At 37.5% G+C, this 14,648-nt stretch overlaps 1 pseudogene; it reads right to left on the bottom strand.

The window, feature by feature from the left end:
- Window positions 1-170: 170 nt before the first annotated feature.
- Window positions 171-5,329, bottom strand: LOC117414612 (ultraviolet-sensitive opsin-like; annotated as a pseudogene).
- Window positions 5,330-14,648: the final 9,319 nt, after the last annotated feature.

Here is a 14,648-nt window from a genome sequence, read left to right as displayed (position 1 = left end):
ACGTTGTTTTGCCAAAAGTCATCTTGTTATGTTAAAATACTAAAATTCATTTTGGGGAAATAAAATCTTAGGAGAGATGGCTTGTCTTTGACAAGCATAGTGTTTAATTTGATTCACAGCTCATGTAGCTCAAAGGGAACAGTAAAGGCTGCTACACACCCGACGATTTTTCATCGGTTGACCAGATATTTTCGAAGCGACATGACCATACACACCTGAAGCAACACGACAGATTTGAAAACTGACAGTTGGCAAAACTATTAGCAAGATGTTGACAAATGTCAAAATGGACTCCCATATATTATAATACATAAAAAATAAAACATGGATGCAAAAGTACAATATACACAATACAATATAATTTTCTTAAAACAGTAACAGGTTATCAGAAATTTAACAGTCATTTGTGAAATCCCTTATGCAGAAAAAAAAAACTCAGGAAAATGTCACATAATAAAATGTCACCAAAATGTCACATAATAAAACAGGTTTATAATATAACACCGTGTAACAAATTTTTTTATTTATTTTTTTTTGGTTCCTGGGTAGTAAGTGTTATTTCCTAATTGCTTATGCCTCAAAAGTATAGAAAATGGCTATTATTCCCCACAAACTTTGCTTTTGTGACCAGGACAGTGATATTTTGAAATTGACCTATTTTCCAGAACATTCCAGATAGATTCAGTGCTGAGTAAACTTGGAGTAACTTCTAGAACTTTCTAGAACTTTCCAGTAATATAAATAGTAGTATAAATACAGGGGCCTTAAGCCCACCAGTTCAGTTTAGTTCCAGCTGCCTAAGTGGATACATATCTGGATGCCTTGAAGTATGATGAGTACGGCTGGGAGGTCATAGGAGACTTCAAAATGGTGGCATTCCTGATGGGTCTCCAAGGCGGTTTTACCAAGTTTCCCTGCTATCTTTGCCTTTGGGACAGCAGGGACACCAAGGCACACTACCACAGGCGGGACTGGCCACAGCGGACCGAGTTCTCTGTGGGAAGGAACAACGTCAAGTGGGAGCCACTGGTGGACCCCCGGAAGGTGCTGATGCCACCACTGCACATCAAATTGGGCCTTATGAAACAATTTGTCAGAGCTCTAGATAAGGAGTCGGCAGCTTTCAAGTACCTTCAAGACTTCTTCCCTAAGCTGTCTGAGGCAAAGGTCAAAGCCGATGTCTTCGTCGGACCACAGATAAAGAAGATCCTAGAGTGCAATGAATTCCCCAAGAAGCTCACTAGTAAGGAGAAAGCGGCTTGGAACAGCTTTGTTGCAGTGGTTCGGGGCTTCCTGGGCAATCACAAGGCCGAAAACTATGTGGAGCTGGTTGAGACTCTGGTGAAGAACTATGGCACAATGGGCTGTAGGATGTCCCTCAAAGTCCATACCCTTGATGCTCATCTTGATAAATTCAAGGAGAACATGGGAGCGTACTCGGAGGAGCAAGGTGAGCGCTTCCACCAGGATATACTGGACTTTGAACGCCGCTACCAAGGACAGTATAACGAGAACATGATAGGAGACTACATTTGGGGGCTGATTCGTGAAAGTGATTTACAGTATAATCGTAAATCTCGAAAAACTACTCACTTCTAAATCTTTTGTAGTCATTTTTGTATTACTTTAATATAAATACATGTTAATTTGGATTCATATGTTGTTTTTTTCTGACTTTATGTGAACAAAAAAACACAAATTTGCCCGTTTTCTCATTGGAAATAGGTAAATTTCAAAATATCACTGTCCTGGTAACAAAAGCAAAGTTTGTGGGGAATAATAGCCATTTTCTATACTTTTGAGGCATAAGCAATTAGGAAATAACACTTACTATCCAGGAACAAAAATTGTGTTACATAGTGTAATGCAAAGAAAATAAGTTCATATTCATTTTTAAACAACACAATACTAATGTTTTAGTTAGGAAGAGTTCAGAAATCAATATTTGGTGGAATAACCCTGATTTTCAAGCACAGCTTTCATGCGTCTTGGCATGCTCTCCACCAGTCTTTCACATTGATGTTGGGTGACTTTATGTCACTCCTGGCGCAAAAATTCAAGTAACTCGGCTTTGTTTGATGGCTTGTGACCATCCATCTTCCTCTTGATCACATTCCAGAGGTTTTCAATGGGGTTCAGGTCTGGAGATTGGGCTGGCCATGACAGGGTCTTGATCTGGTGGTCCTCCATCCACACCTTGATTGACCTGGCTGTGTGGCATGGAGCATTGTCCTGCTGGAAAAACCAATCCTCTGAGTTGGGGAACATTGTCAGAGCAGAAGGAAGCAAGTTTTCTTCCAGGACAACCTTGTACTTGGCTTGATTCATGCGTCCTTCACAAAGACAAATCTGCCCGATTCCAGCCTTCCAGAAGGCCAGGTGTTGGGCAAAGCTGAAAATTGGACTCATCTGGGGGTGCTTCAACAAGTGAGAATACTATGTGTCCTACCTGCTTGTTCATAAACGCATAGATGAGAGGGTTGTAGACGCAGGCGCTCTTTGATAATAGAGCCGGTATGGTGACCAAACGCAGATCCAGATCATTCCCTCTGTTATTTACCATATACATGGCAAGGGCTGCGTAGGGGGTCTAACAGAAAACAAATGAGCCCACCATGAAAATGACCATCCTGGAGACTTCATGCTCAGCCTTCTGCGTCGTTGTTGACTCAGTCTGTTGGGCAGCTACCTAGAATCATGGTGAAAAAAAAACTCAATTACAACAACTAAAATCTGTGGGAGAAGACTGCAGTCCTTTGATATCAGCCACACTTAAGTCTCATTCATAAAGGGGTCAAGCTTTTTACTATATATAGTTGAATAACTACAGATAAAGGAATGCATAATACAAATTGTACTTCCCATCTACTATATATTCCTCAGCACCCATCATCATCTTTTACTCTAAAAGGAATCAGTCATTATTTTTTTAATTTGCCAACAAATATTGTAATTATCAGGGAGTGCTGAAAAAAATGAACAAGCAGTTGTCTCAGCTGCCTTAAAGGATGATTGTTGGAAGTGCTTGAAGCAGTGATTTGCTCCCCAGTTAAAGAAAATAAACTGAAATTAACACTTACTGCTCTGAGAGCTCCAAGAAGGTGTGAGTATGAGAATCAGGTGAGACTGAGTGTGCAGATGAAGCAGAAAATGAAAAGGAACCAGGGTGGAGATCGCAGGTTCGAATCCAGGCTATGTCACAGCCGACCGTGACCGGGAGTTCCTAGGGGGCGGCGCACAATTGGCTGAGCGCTGCCCGGGTATGGAGGGCTTAGGTCGGCAGGGGAATCCCCGGCTCACCGCGCATCAGCGTCCCCTGTGGCCGATAGGGCGCCTGTGGTTCTGCAGTGGAGCCGCCAGATCTGTGTTGTCCTCCGGCACTATAGGTCTGGTGGCATTGCTGTGGATCTGCAGTGCGAAAAATGACGGCTTGGCAGGAGCACGTTTAGGAGGACGCGTGTTCCACCCGCCGTTTCCCGAGTCGGCGGGGGGGTTGCGAGCGGTGAGCCGATGATACAGATAATAATTGGGCATGCTAAATTGGGGAGAAAACCGGGGTAAAAAAAAAATTGGCGATGACTAAATTTAAAAAAAAAAAAGAAAAAAAAGAAAGAAAAAAAAAGAAAAGGAACCAGGTGAGTATTCACTCTTGTACTTGGTGCCCGTTGTGTACCATTCAGGCCCACATGAACATTGAAGGCCTTCAGGGATGTATCTGAAACACAATTTGAAAGACTTGCATTTGCAAGAGTCAAAAATGTATTAAACTGGATTATTAAATACAAAACCTCACAGATAATCTCAGATCACCGATTATCATTATCCTAGGTTAGAAGTCATTTATATAAGCAAACACGGTAAAGTCCTTTTTTGTTGTACAGCCTTTTTTTTTAGCGATTTTTAAGAAACTCAAAAATATATTTAATACATGTTAGTGATAAATACGACAAAATGTAAAAACTATTGTATTGAAGACGACAGTATGCAATTAACAGCAATTTATTTTTGAATAACATGCCTAAAAAACAGTGTTTAACCACACCCCCATAACCATTTAAATATGTGTCTATACATTGTGAGTATTACACTGATCTGTTGCCTGCTTAGTAGGACTGCCCCTGTATCAGATACTAAATTTGTATTTTCTTTAAATGAGCAATTTATTGTATTAGGTTCATAATTTGGCAAATGTGTGTTATTGTAGATTTTGAGCCTTTTTTAAATTAAATGACGAGTTATGATTCTAAAATTGATAAGGAACATAAAACGTACCTGCTCCAGCCAATAAATGGTGGCAGTGGAACACTTAACCCAATTACCCAGGTAGTTGCTACAATCATCAGGGCATGCTGGGAGCCAAAACGAAAATTTCCGAAGGGTTTGCAGATGACAATGTATCATTCAAAGGCTAGGAAGGCAAGAGACCACCCTGTCACCAACCCTGTAAAACACAAAATATTGACTCTGATAACCTTGGGGACTGATGAGTTCTACAATGCAAGTGTGAAATGGCTTCAATATTCCTTCAGCACTATGCTTGGCAAAGCTTCATTTTAGGCTTCGTTTAGGTATGAGTCTAGGAGTCGGTCTTAATTTAAGGCTTGATGTTTGGGCAGCAGTGTGGAGTAGTGGTTAGGGCTCTGGATTCTTGACCAGAGGGTTGTGGGTTCAATCCCCAGTGGGGGACACTGCTGTTGTACCCTTGAGCAAGGTACTTTACCTAGATTGCTCCAGTAAAAACCCAACTGTATAAATGGGTAATTGTATGTAAAAATAATGTGATATCTGTATAATGTGAAATAATGTATAATGTGATATCTTGTAACAATTGTAAGTTGCCCTGGATAAGGGCGTCTGCTAAGAAATAAATAATAATAATAATAATAATAACAGAAACCACAACCACCACTTATCTGGAAAAGAAAAAGTAAGGAAGAAAAGGTAAAAGGAGAAATGTAGAATGTAAAGAAGAATGAACTTGTGTATTTTACCTGCCACTGATCCCAGGAATGCCTCTATCGCACACATTGTCTTCCCAAAAACTAAGTAGCCTTGAGAACTTGAGATGAATACTGTGAATACTGAAAAGGTAACCAATATAAAACCTATAAGGGATATATTGACCAGTATATAATTGAGTGGCTGTCATAGCTTTTTGTACTTCACTGTCACTATGAGCACAATGGCATTTAAAGGGGTCCCTGCCAAAAACACAAAACCCATAAATAATGTCTGTAAGCAGAATGCCGATTTTGAGGCGATGTGGTACTGGGGTCCATCCTACTGTGGATATGTTTTCGAAGAGGTAAAATTCTTCAGTGCCTGCCATCCTCAGCCCACCCTTTCTTGTCTTGTGCATGAGCGAGAATTTCGGAGAGACCCTGTTATAAAGTCCTAAACCACTTTGAAGTTATTTGAAGATCAGCTTCAAATTCTGATCTTATGAACAGAGTTTGGGATTAAGGGTTGATAAGAACCTTGCCTTCTGTCATTTAAACTCTTTTAGGATGCTCGTCTTGTTTAGGAATCCAGTTTGAGCCGTTTGTGTAAAGGGTTGAGATGAGGTTTTTGGTGAAGGGCTTATTTGATGTCATTGACAGAGCAAATTACTTTCAGAGCTTGTGCTCTTCTTAACTTCTGTTTCCAGAACTTGCATCACACTGACCTGGTTACCTACATTCACACATCAGTAAATCACCACCATGCTTTAAAATTGAATGGAGATGGATAATCATTTTCTGAATTGCAGTAAAGACATTGCAAATTTGGTGTGTGTGCTGTGTTATTATTTAATAAATAGAAAAGCAGCTGTTATATGAATAAGCATGTCAGTAACATATATGTAAATCCGTTGCATGCTCATATCAAATCTGTGTTCACATTGGGCTTGTTACAAACAATCTCAGTTCAGTTCCTTAAGACAATGAACCTGTTCACACTTACCTGGAAGCAAAAGTACTGAGTTAGTTAGGGTGTGAAATGTTGCAATTTACAAATAAACTTGGCTCGTTTTTATAAGATTAGAGGACTGGATGTTTGCACTGCAATGCGGTGTACATTGTCGACTTTTGTTACCTTTGGGAAATGCATTGTTGACAAGAAACCCTTTAATTACTTCTCGGTCTTAAGTACACACAGCTGCACGGAAAGTGAAAATAATTGAAAATAAATGATGAACGTGTGTTTATAACTACTGTAGGCTGCATAAATACACATAAAAAAATGTAACATCAGATGAGAAACGGGACATTTATTTATTTGCTCTGCTTACTGTTGGGGTGCGAACATTTTAAGAACACATTTTTTTCTACTAATAGGCAACGTTTTAGCAGAATCGATTGTTGTTCAACTTCTGTTTAAATTCTTGCAGATGCGCCACATCCCTATTTTCTCCCGTGCATGATCCAGCATTTAGGTTAGCTTTTTGATATACTGTACGCTTTGGCATATTTGAGTTGTCACCGCAATCGTACAGTACAGTCTAACAAGGACTTTATCTCAGTATGCGCTTTTGCTATTCACGAGCTTCAGCGTGTGACACCTGCTGGTGAAACCCTGTATTTCAGTATTTCATGTTTTACCTTGTACACAATTCCAAACCAAACTTACAGGAAACATTGCTGGATGTTTTCCTAGAGCAGACCTGGTTTATACTTTGAGAAACATTTTTCCTTTAGCTTGACTCATTTTGCCTTTGGAAACATATTTCCCCGTGTATGCTGGGTTAAAGACACAGTGCCAGTAGATACCTAAGCCGATACTATTAAAGCAAAACAGCCCTGAATGACCCTACAGTTCATATTACAGTTGTGTAGAATGTATTTAAGGTGAGAATGTAAATACACAACATGTCACCTATTATGAAGCAGGAAAGGAAATTAATATGGATGTGTACTCCAGAACTTCTGTTCACAGCCCTGTGACTGGCACGTCCTCAGAATTCAAATCTGCAAGCTAATGTTCACAAGTTGTGGCTTCCTGTGTCTGTTTAGCAGCTGTAGAGGAAAGAAATCACCTCAATCACTTCTCTTACACTTGGTCGTTAACTGTAGATGGGATCTGTAGATGACTTGATTGATTCAAGTCTTGCATACACAGTATAGACAATGTCGATCCAGGGGACTTTTTGACCTGAAAAAAGAAACAAGGACCAGGGGTCACAAATGGAGATTAGATAAAGGGGCATTCAGAACAGAAAATAGGAGGCACTTTTTTACACAGAGAATTGTGAGGGTCTGGAACCAACTCCCCTGTAATGTCATTGAAGCTGACACCCTGGGATCCTTCAAGAAGCTGCTTGATGAGATTCTGGGATCAATAACCTACTAACAACCAAACAAGCAATATGGGCTGAATGGCCTCCTCTCGTTTGTAAACTTTCTTATGTTCTTATGTTCTTATTAATAGTGACTATAATGTGAGTATAAGATAAACCACACAGACCCATTCAGCAGGCTCATAGGAATTTCTGTTTTTTCAGTCATTCTGAGGAGAATTAATAAATCCTCACCATACAGAAGACATCTATTCTTAGACCTGCCACACCAGTAAATTCTAAATTATAGCAGCAATAATTCATAGATTCTGATATTCTCTCAGACCAAGTTGCATCACAAGTGAATAAGCAGTTTTTTCTAAAAACTTAGTGTGACATATGGATGAAGAGAGACAGACAGGGTGCCTCCGTATACTCTAAGATTCTAAATCTCTTAATAGCTTGTGCTAAGGAATGTCATTTTCATCAGAACTGGATAGGCACTTCACTATGTAAAAATGTAAATGTGACAGACAGACAGACAGACAGCCTCTACATACCTCATGAATACGCCACACTCAAATTAAGAAATGCAGTATGGCAGTCAGACAGACATACAACCTCCATATTGCTAGAGATTAAGATGCATTCAATAACTTGTACTAAAGGTCCTTGGCAAGTTTTGTCACAATTTAACAAGAAGTTCAGTAGGTCTATGTTGATAGATGAAATGATAGCCGTATCAGTTCGAATCCGGATAGATATATGTGAAACTCATCTATGACTTACTGAAAGACAGTCAGAAAGACAGACAGACAGACTCCATATAACCTCAGATTAAAATAACAATAATTACTTGTGCTAATGATCTTATTTACCAAGTTTCCTCACAATTGGAGAGGCACTCCTCTAGATATATGCAATAAAGTATGCCATAGAAACATGCGCCTGACTCCACAGTACCGGGCCAGCAGGGAAGTGCATCCCCAGTAGGGGATGATAATACAGAATTGCAGTTAATCTGGTTTGTTAATAAATAAGGTGTGTGATTGGATTAACTCCCAAGTGCCCTCCTATCGAGAGCATTAGCAGAGCTGAGAAATTTCTTGCGGTGGCCAAACTGGGGCTGTGGAGATAGGATCACTGTAATCCTAAAATGAGATTACCAAGCAGAGTGCTTTAACTCCCCAAACCTGGGGATATAACTAAGGGATTAAGGACAAACTGCCTGCTCTATCTAATTAGTTCATTTCTGGATGGCGAGTTAGTCCAGCTAATCTCAGGCCAGATAAACAAGGGTTAGACACTAACTCCAACTCCCCCCCCCCGCCCCCCCCCATTTCTTTAGCCTTTTATTTCACTGCCTCTGCTTCTTCTGCCTGCTTTCTCCCTCAGTCATCTCCTCTCTTTCTTTTTCTCCCCCTCTCTTTCTCAGTTCAGATGTAGTATTCCCCCCTGTTTCATTCTGGTCTATCACTTTGTCAATTTGGATTCATTTCTTTTTCTGTTGTACTCTGGTTTGAGATTTCATTTTTTCACTCTCTCTTAACTTTCTTTTGTCTCTTTTTTGTACTGCAATTGTACACCACACATAATTTTGTGATGAATGCAGGTAATTTTCTGACTACTAACTAAATAGCTAAGTGGGAATTTGTGTTGCTTTGTAGATTTTGTGGCCTGTATTTAGAAGAGTTATCATGATAGTTTATTTAATACCAAATATTGGCTATTTGACTGTGATTTTAGTCCTTTGAAAGGCATTCATATGAATGCATATTGACTCTCTTTTTGTTTTGCAAAACGTTACTCAGCTTCACCTCTTTAATGTGACTGGATTGTCTTCCTCAATAACTGGTTCGGAGAAGGTAAGATGTTGTATTATTACAGCTCTGACCTGTCAGCTTTGCCTTGTAAGATATGCCTGTAACCCTAAAGTTTCAAGGGGCTCAAAACGCCTGGATGTGTTTTAATTGCAGTCATTTCACCTTTATTACCAGGAATCTAATATGTACAGTGCATGAAATTGATCTTGTTTGCAACTATATTTTACCTGGATTTGTGTAATATTGTTTTTAAAACTGTTAATCTTTTTTCCTACTGTACTGTAGAAATTGTGAGTTCAGGTTTAAATGCTGGTAAATTCTTAATTGAAAACTACAGTGAATAACACATTCTAAATGTTTTAGTCTTTTCTAAACTTAAGATTTTATGTGAGCTGCAAGATATTCTTTGAGGATGTGTTTTACAAGTAAAATATGTTTGATTGGAATAGAAATTTCAGGTAAAATATATTAATCATTTTGTAAATATGAGTATAGTTTGCCATGCTGCATTCTATTATCAGGCTATGAATATTACAGTTCACGTAAACTTATAATGTGCAATTTAGGAGGTGTCAACATTTGTGAACATTTTTCAATCCAATAAATAATACATAATACAAATTATTATATTTTAATTTTGCTAATAAATATCCAGACCGTCTGATTGGTTTAGTGTGACTGAAAATACAAGAAATGTTGCAGTAGATATGCAAATAAAAATAATTTTAAACACATCTTTTAAATTATTTTCAGATCTGTTTTTTTTCATGCAGGATCTCCAGGAGTAATGTCTTTTACTGACTCAGGATTGTAATATAACCAAGCTGTGATTTTCCAGTGCATGGGTATAATACAACCTGGGTCAGAGAAAGACAATCAGGTCTAAATAAAGCCGCTGAGGTGCAAAAATGAAAAACTCAAACACATTATTTGTTTATTTATTATTAGGCAGATGCCTTTATCCAAGGCGACTTACAGAGACTCGGGTGTGTGAACTATGCATCAGCTGCAGAGTCACTTACAATTATGTCTCACCTGAAAGACAGAGCACAAGGACTTGCTCAGGGTCACTCACAGAGTCAGTGGCTGAGCTGGGATTTGAACCATGGACCTTCTGGTTAAAAGCCCTTTTCTTAAACCACTGGACCACACAGCCTCCTATGGGAGGATTTCTGCTTTCTATTTACAGCATGTATTTTTTTCCCCTTGTAAATACTATATGAAATCTTGTTTTCTTAATTACTTTGCAACTAGGTGTTTTTTGATAACACTAGCTTAATTTATTAGGCAGCAAAATAGTATAATGTACTGTATGCACATCATATCCTATACAAAGCTAAATATATGATTTCATGAACTAAAGACCTTAACTGTCTTTATTGGCAATGAAACTAAAGTACATTACTAGCTTAAGGAAACAGTATTAGTATATATGAGTATAAAAATATCAGTCTGAAAACTATATTGTTTTAAAACAATATGATTCATAAAGATTTACCTAGCTTTCTTAAAAATACTTTGTACACTTTCTGTAAATGTAAGTATTAACTCCTAACCCTCTCTAAAAACAGGCTGTGACAGGGCAGAGGCCTGAGAGGCATATGTTTTGTAGCTGGTGGCCATCTTGGCTCAGATGCAGAGGAACAGCCTGGGGCCAAGATGGCCTCCTTTGCACAGCCACCAGTTAATTTGTTTAATTGTTTAAGAATGTGTGGAATGCTTGAATTGATTAATTAGAAAAGTGGCCAGGTGGTAATTGAATTATTGATCATCAATTAAACCCTGGCCACATCCTATATAAAAGAATAAAGAAATGTTTGTATAGGAGAGAGTCAGTGAAGACGCATGCCTAGCCTGAACAGTGGGAGAAGGAAAAGAGAAAGAAAGACTACACTGGGATATCTTATAAAGATAGACTGGGATAGCATCGCTTGGGTGTGTTTTGAAGAGTTTTTTTTTTAAATAAAGTATTTGTTCCTGTGTTTGTTTTGGGTAATTAATAAAATTGCGCAAGAGCGCTAAACTGCAGTAGTTAAGTCTGAGATTACTAAGGGCGCAGACCAGCCTTAATCGGGGACGCCTTACCACACAGGCATAAACAAAAAAGTTTGCAAAAATGTCAATAAAGTTCTATATATTTCTTTCATTAAAGATTAGTTTTAATCCTGCTTCAACACTTGGACACCAAACCTCATTCTGCATTAAGAAGACATTCTGATGAGTCCATATGAATTCTTCATGAACCATTTTTAAATAATATACGCTGAGTATTACAGTTTAATTGCATCATCTATTTTTATTATGAGTCTAGTCTTATCATGAGTCTACAGCACTAGCCTGTAGCCCCCATTTAGGATTCAGATTGACCTAAGCATGCCTACTTTAAGACATATATAAAATGTTGAAATTGTAGAACATGTATTGTACATGCTGTTTACACTGAGAAAAAATTAAGTGATGTAGGCTACAGTGTTTTTTTTTTTTTTTTTAACTGTTCTAAGGCTTTTCATTTTTTTGTATTCACTCTACATAGCATGAAGCTTAAAAATAAAACAATTACCTGTAAAGATTGAATAATTTTACTGGCAAATGTTAAGGTGAAAGCACTAGATATCACTGTAAAAATTATTGTTTGTATGAAAATGTGCACAAATCCAGTAATAAAGGTCAACATTTTAACAATGGCAGGAATTGCATCTTGTGCACGCTCTATGTCAAACCACTGACTAGAACTGCTGCATTTGCTTTTAAACACAGCAATTGCAATGAAATCACATGTATCAAACCATACTTCTCCAGTGTTTAACCGTACTTTGGTACCTGAGGCACACAATGTGTATATTGTTTATTTTTCCCAGCATCGAACCCTAACACAATTAAGACTTTTTTTTTTTACTTTTTTTTTTCAAAGGTGTCAAATGTACTTGCCTTGACTCTCAGTGTTTGGCAGCAACAAGCACCCTTGTTTTTGGCCTATATTACATATCAATAATTAATATCCTTGCTGAGCATAGTATAATTGTTGTTGTTTTACAATCAGTACAAATCCAAAACTGTATTCAAAACATACACCTTTGCTGTGGTACTGAGAAGTGCGTCATTCATTGCCTGTTTCACCCATCTCGAATAGCTTGGTCACTAAATATCTTGCTATCCCTAATATAAAATGGTATGAGCACCTCTTTACATACAGTAAATAAGCAAATGATTAATATGCAAAATGCCACATTATTTTTCATTTTGAGGTAGAATACCTAAACACAGTAGCGATTTTCAAAACACAAAGCTACACCACTCATTTTTAATTTCATTCACCAGACAAATACTTGGGTGGATTTTATAATAGTGCTGGTTTTGCTTATTTTGGTATTGTAGGAAGAACTGAGGTTACAATGTATGAATTAAGAATGCAATTGATTAATATGTGTAATGGTTTTAATTTAATTAGCACTCTGTAAATACACATTTCATCTTTATGAGTTCAAGAATGTCAAGATTAACAACTGAGCAGCAAATCACATAACACCATTATATCTTTCATGAATTTTCCTAAGAAAGTTAGAAATTAGATACAGTACAAAAGTAGAAAAGAAGATTAATATCCAAATAGAATAAATCAGTACATTAAGCTCAGCAATCAATAATATTGAGAATGCATTCATCAGTTGTCTATAATGGTCTTTTCTATAGAAAATAATACTCTTAAATCAGTAAACAACTAACATGAATATGCAAGCTAACCGTTTTGAGTAAAATATGAGTTAATATTCGAATACACACATTTGTGAATTCTAATGAAAAAGATGTTATGAAATCATAATGAATTATTTATCTATCTGATGTTAAATTATATTTATTTTAATTAGAATTCATGACACACAAACTTAAGCCCATTTCATGGATTCTTATTTATTCCAGCACTTTTACTCAATTTCTTAGATCGCTATGTAATTCTCACACTATGTACTCTAATAAATAATGACTTATCCTTTGGTTAATGAAACCCCATATAGTACACCCTTTTACATTGCACATATGTCTTTCTACAAATGTACATTTAATATATTCCCTGAGTATATTTTCTGTAACTCTTTTTTAATTTAATGGAGAATACTCAGTTCATTTCAGAGTGCATGTCCAGTAGGGCATTGTTCTTCTTTCAGGCCTTTGGTCAATGGGCAATCCTGTTTCATATTGAGATGTCAAAACATGCCGATGCTCAGTCCATAATTAGTTAATCAGTTGTTAACTTTTATTTTCTTCAGTGGAGACCCAGGTTAACATAGCTCCTTTGTAATTCCTTTAAAGAATTGTCTTCCAAGTTGGTTGAATTATTTGGGGTGTTTTAGCTGGCTTTTATTCAAGTTGGTGTTTCCAAGTTCTTCTGTGCTCCTCTTTCTCGTTCTCTGAATCAATCTCACTCAAACAAGACTGCTCCTTTTTGTGACCTTGGCGTTGTTTTTCAAACATACACACATATCTTGTTGCTTCAGTAACAAAATGGGGGCACCCAAACAGCTGGGAATTTGAGGGAGTCGTCCAGTTCAGCAGAGGGGCCCATGTCTAATCTATATCACCATGGAGACCAGGGCAGCCTGTTCTCTAAATCAAGTTATTAGAATTTAAAGGTGCTTGTGCAATTTAAAAGATGTTTGACCCGTTAACTACTGTTATGGTCCTAGAGTATACACTATAGGGTTACAATAACGCTGTGTTTTATTTGACTTGAACACCCTCAACTGCATGTATAATAACATAATCTATCTTGTACCTACATGATAATTTATCGAACCTATGTGATACTTTCTCGTACATACTATCACGTGCATACCAGATAGATTCTGTAAAGGGCATTGTTTCAAATGTAAACTAGTCCCTATTCACTCAACTGTTTGTCACCATGATGCTTGTGAGTAAAGGCTCCACCCTTGTGAATACCACGAAGGCAAAGTATGATATTGGTACATAATTCACAGATGGAAACAATTAACAGCTTTACAATCAAACTTGAAAAGATGCAGGAACAGCGCCTTTAGAAATATTAAATTGGACCAACAACCCCGGACCAGGTGTAATAAGACCAGTGCACACTGGATCCGGCCATGCATCCGATTGATTTTAACGTGAAGAAAAAAACGATCATGTGCATTTCCTAGTACACCTTGCACGTATGACGGTGATGCGTGAATTTTGGAATCGAAACAAGTTCAATTTGATCTGATTTTACGTGCGTTAAAAATGACATTGACCAATGAAAAACGACTGGGAAGACACGTGTATAAAACATGAAATTATGAACTGATAACATACATAAACACGTGGATATTGTGCAGTATAGGCTATTACAAGCTTATACTTTTTATTTCAATTGTAGTCGACAAAGTAAAGAAACAATGGCCTGTATGTATGTGTGTGTGTGTATATATATATATATATACACACACACAACCCAGCAATATTCACTCAGTGTTACAATGAGAAAAGGCATTAAATTAATCTAAGACATTTTACTATTCAAAATATTGAACGAGGCACGCTTCAAACTTCATTTTAATGCGTGTGTCACCTCA

Source organism: Acipenser ruthenus, chromosome 7, assembly GCF_902713425.1.
Source record: "Acipenser ruthenus chromosome 7, fAciRut3.2 maternal haplotype, whole genome shotgun sequence".
NCBI lineage: Eukaryota > Metazoa > Chordata > Actinopteri > Acipenseriformes > Acipenseridae > Acipenser > Acipenser ruthenus.
This window is presented reverse-complemented; position numbering and strand designations above follow the sequence as displayed.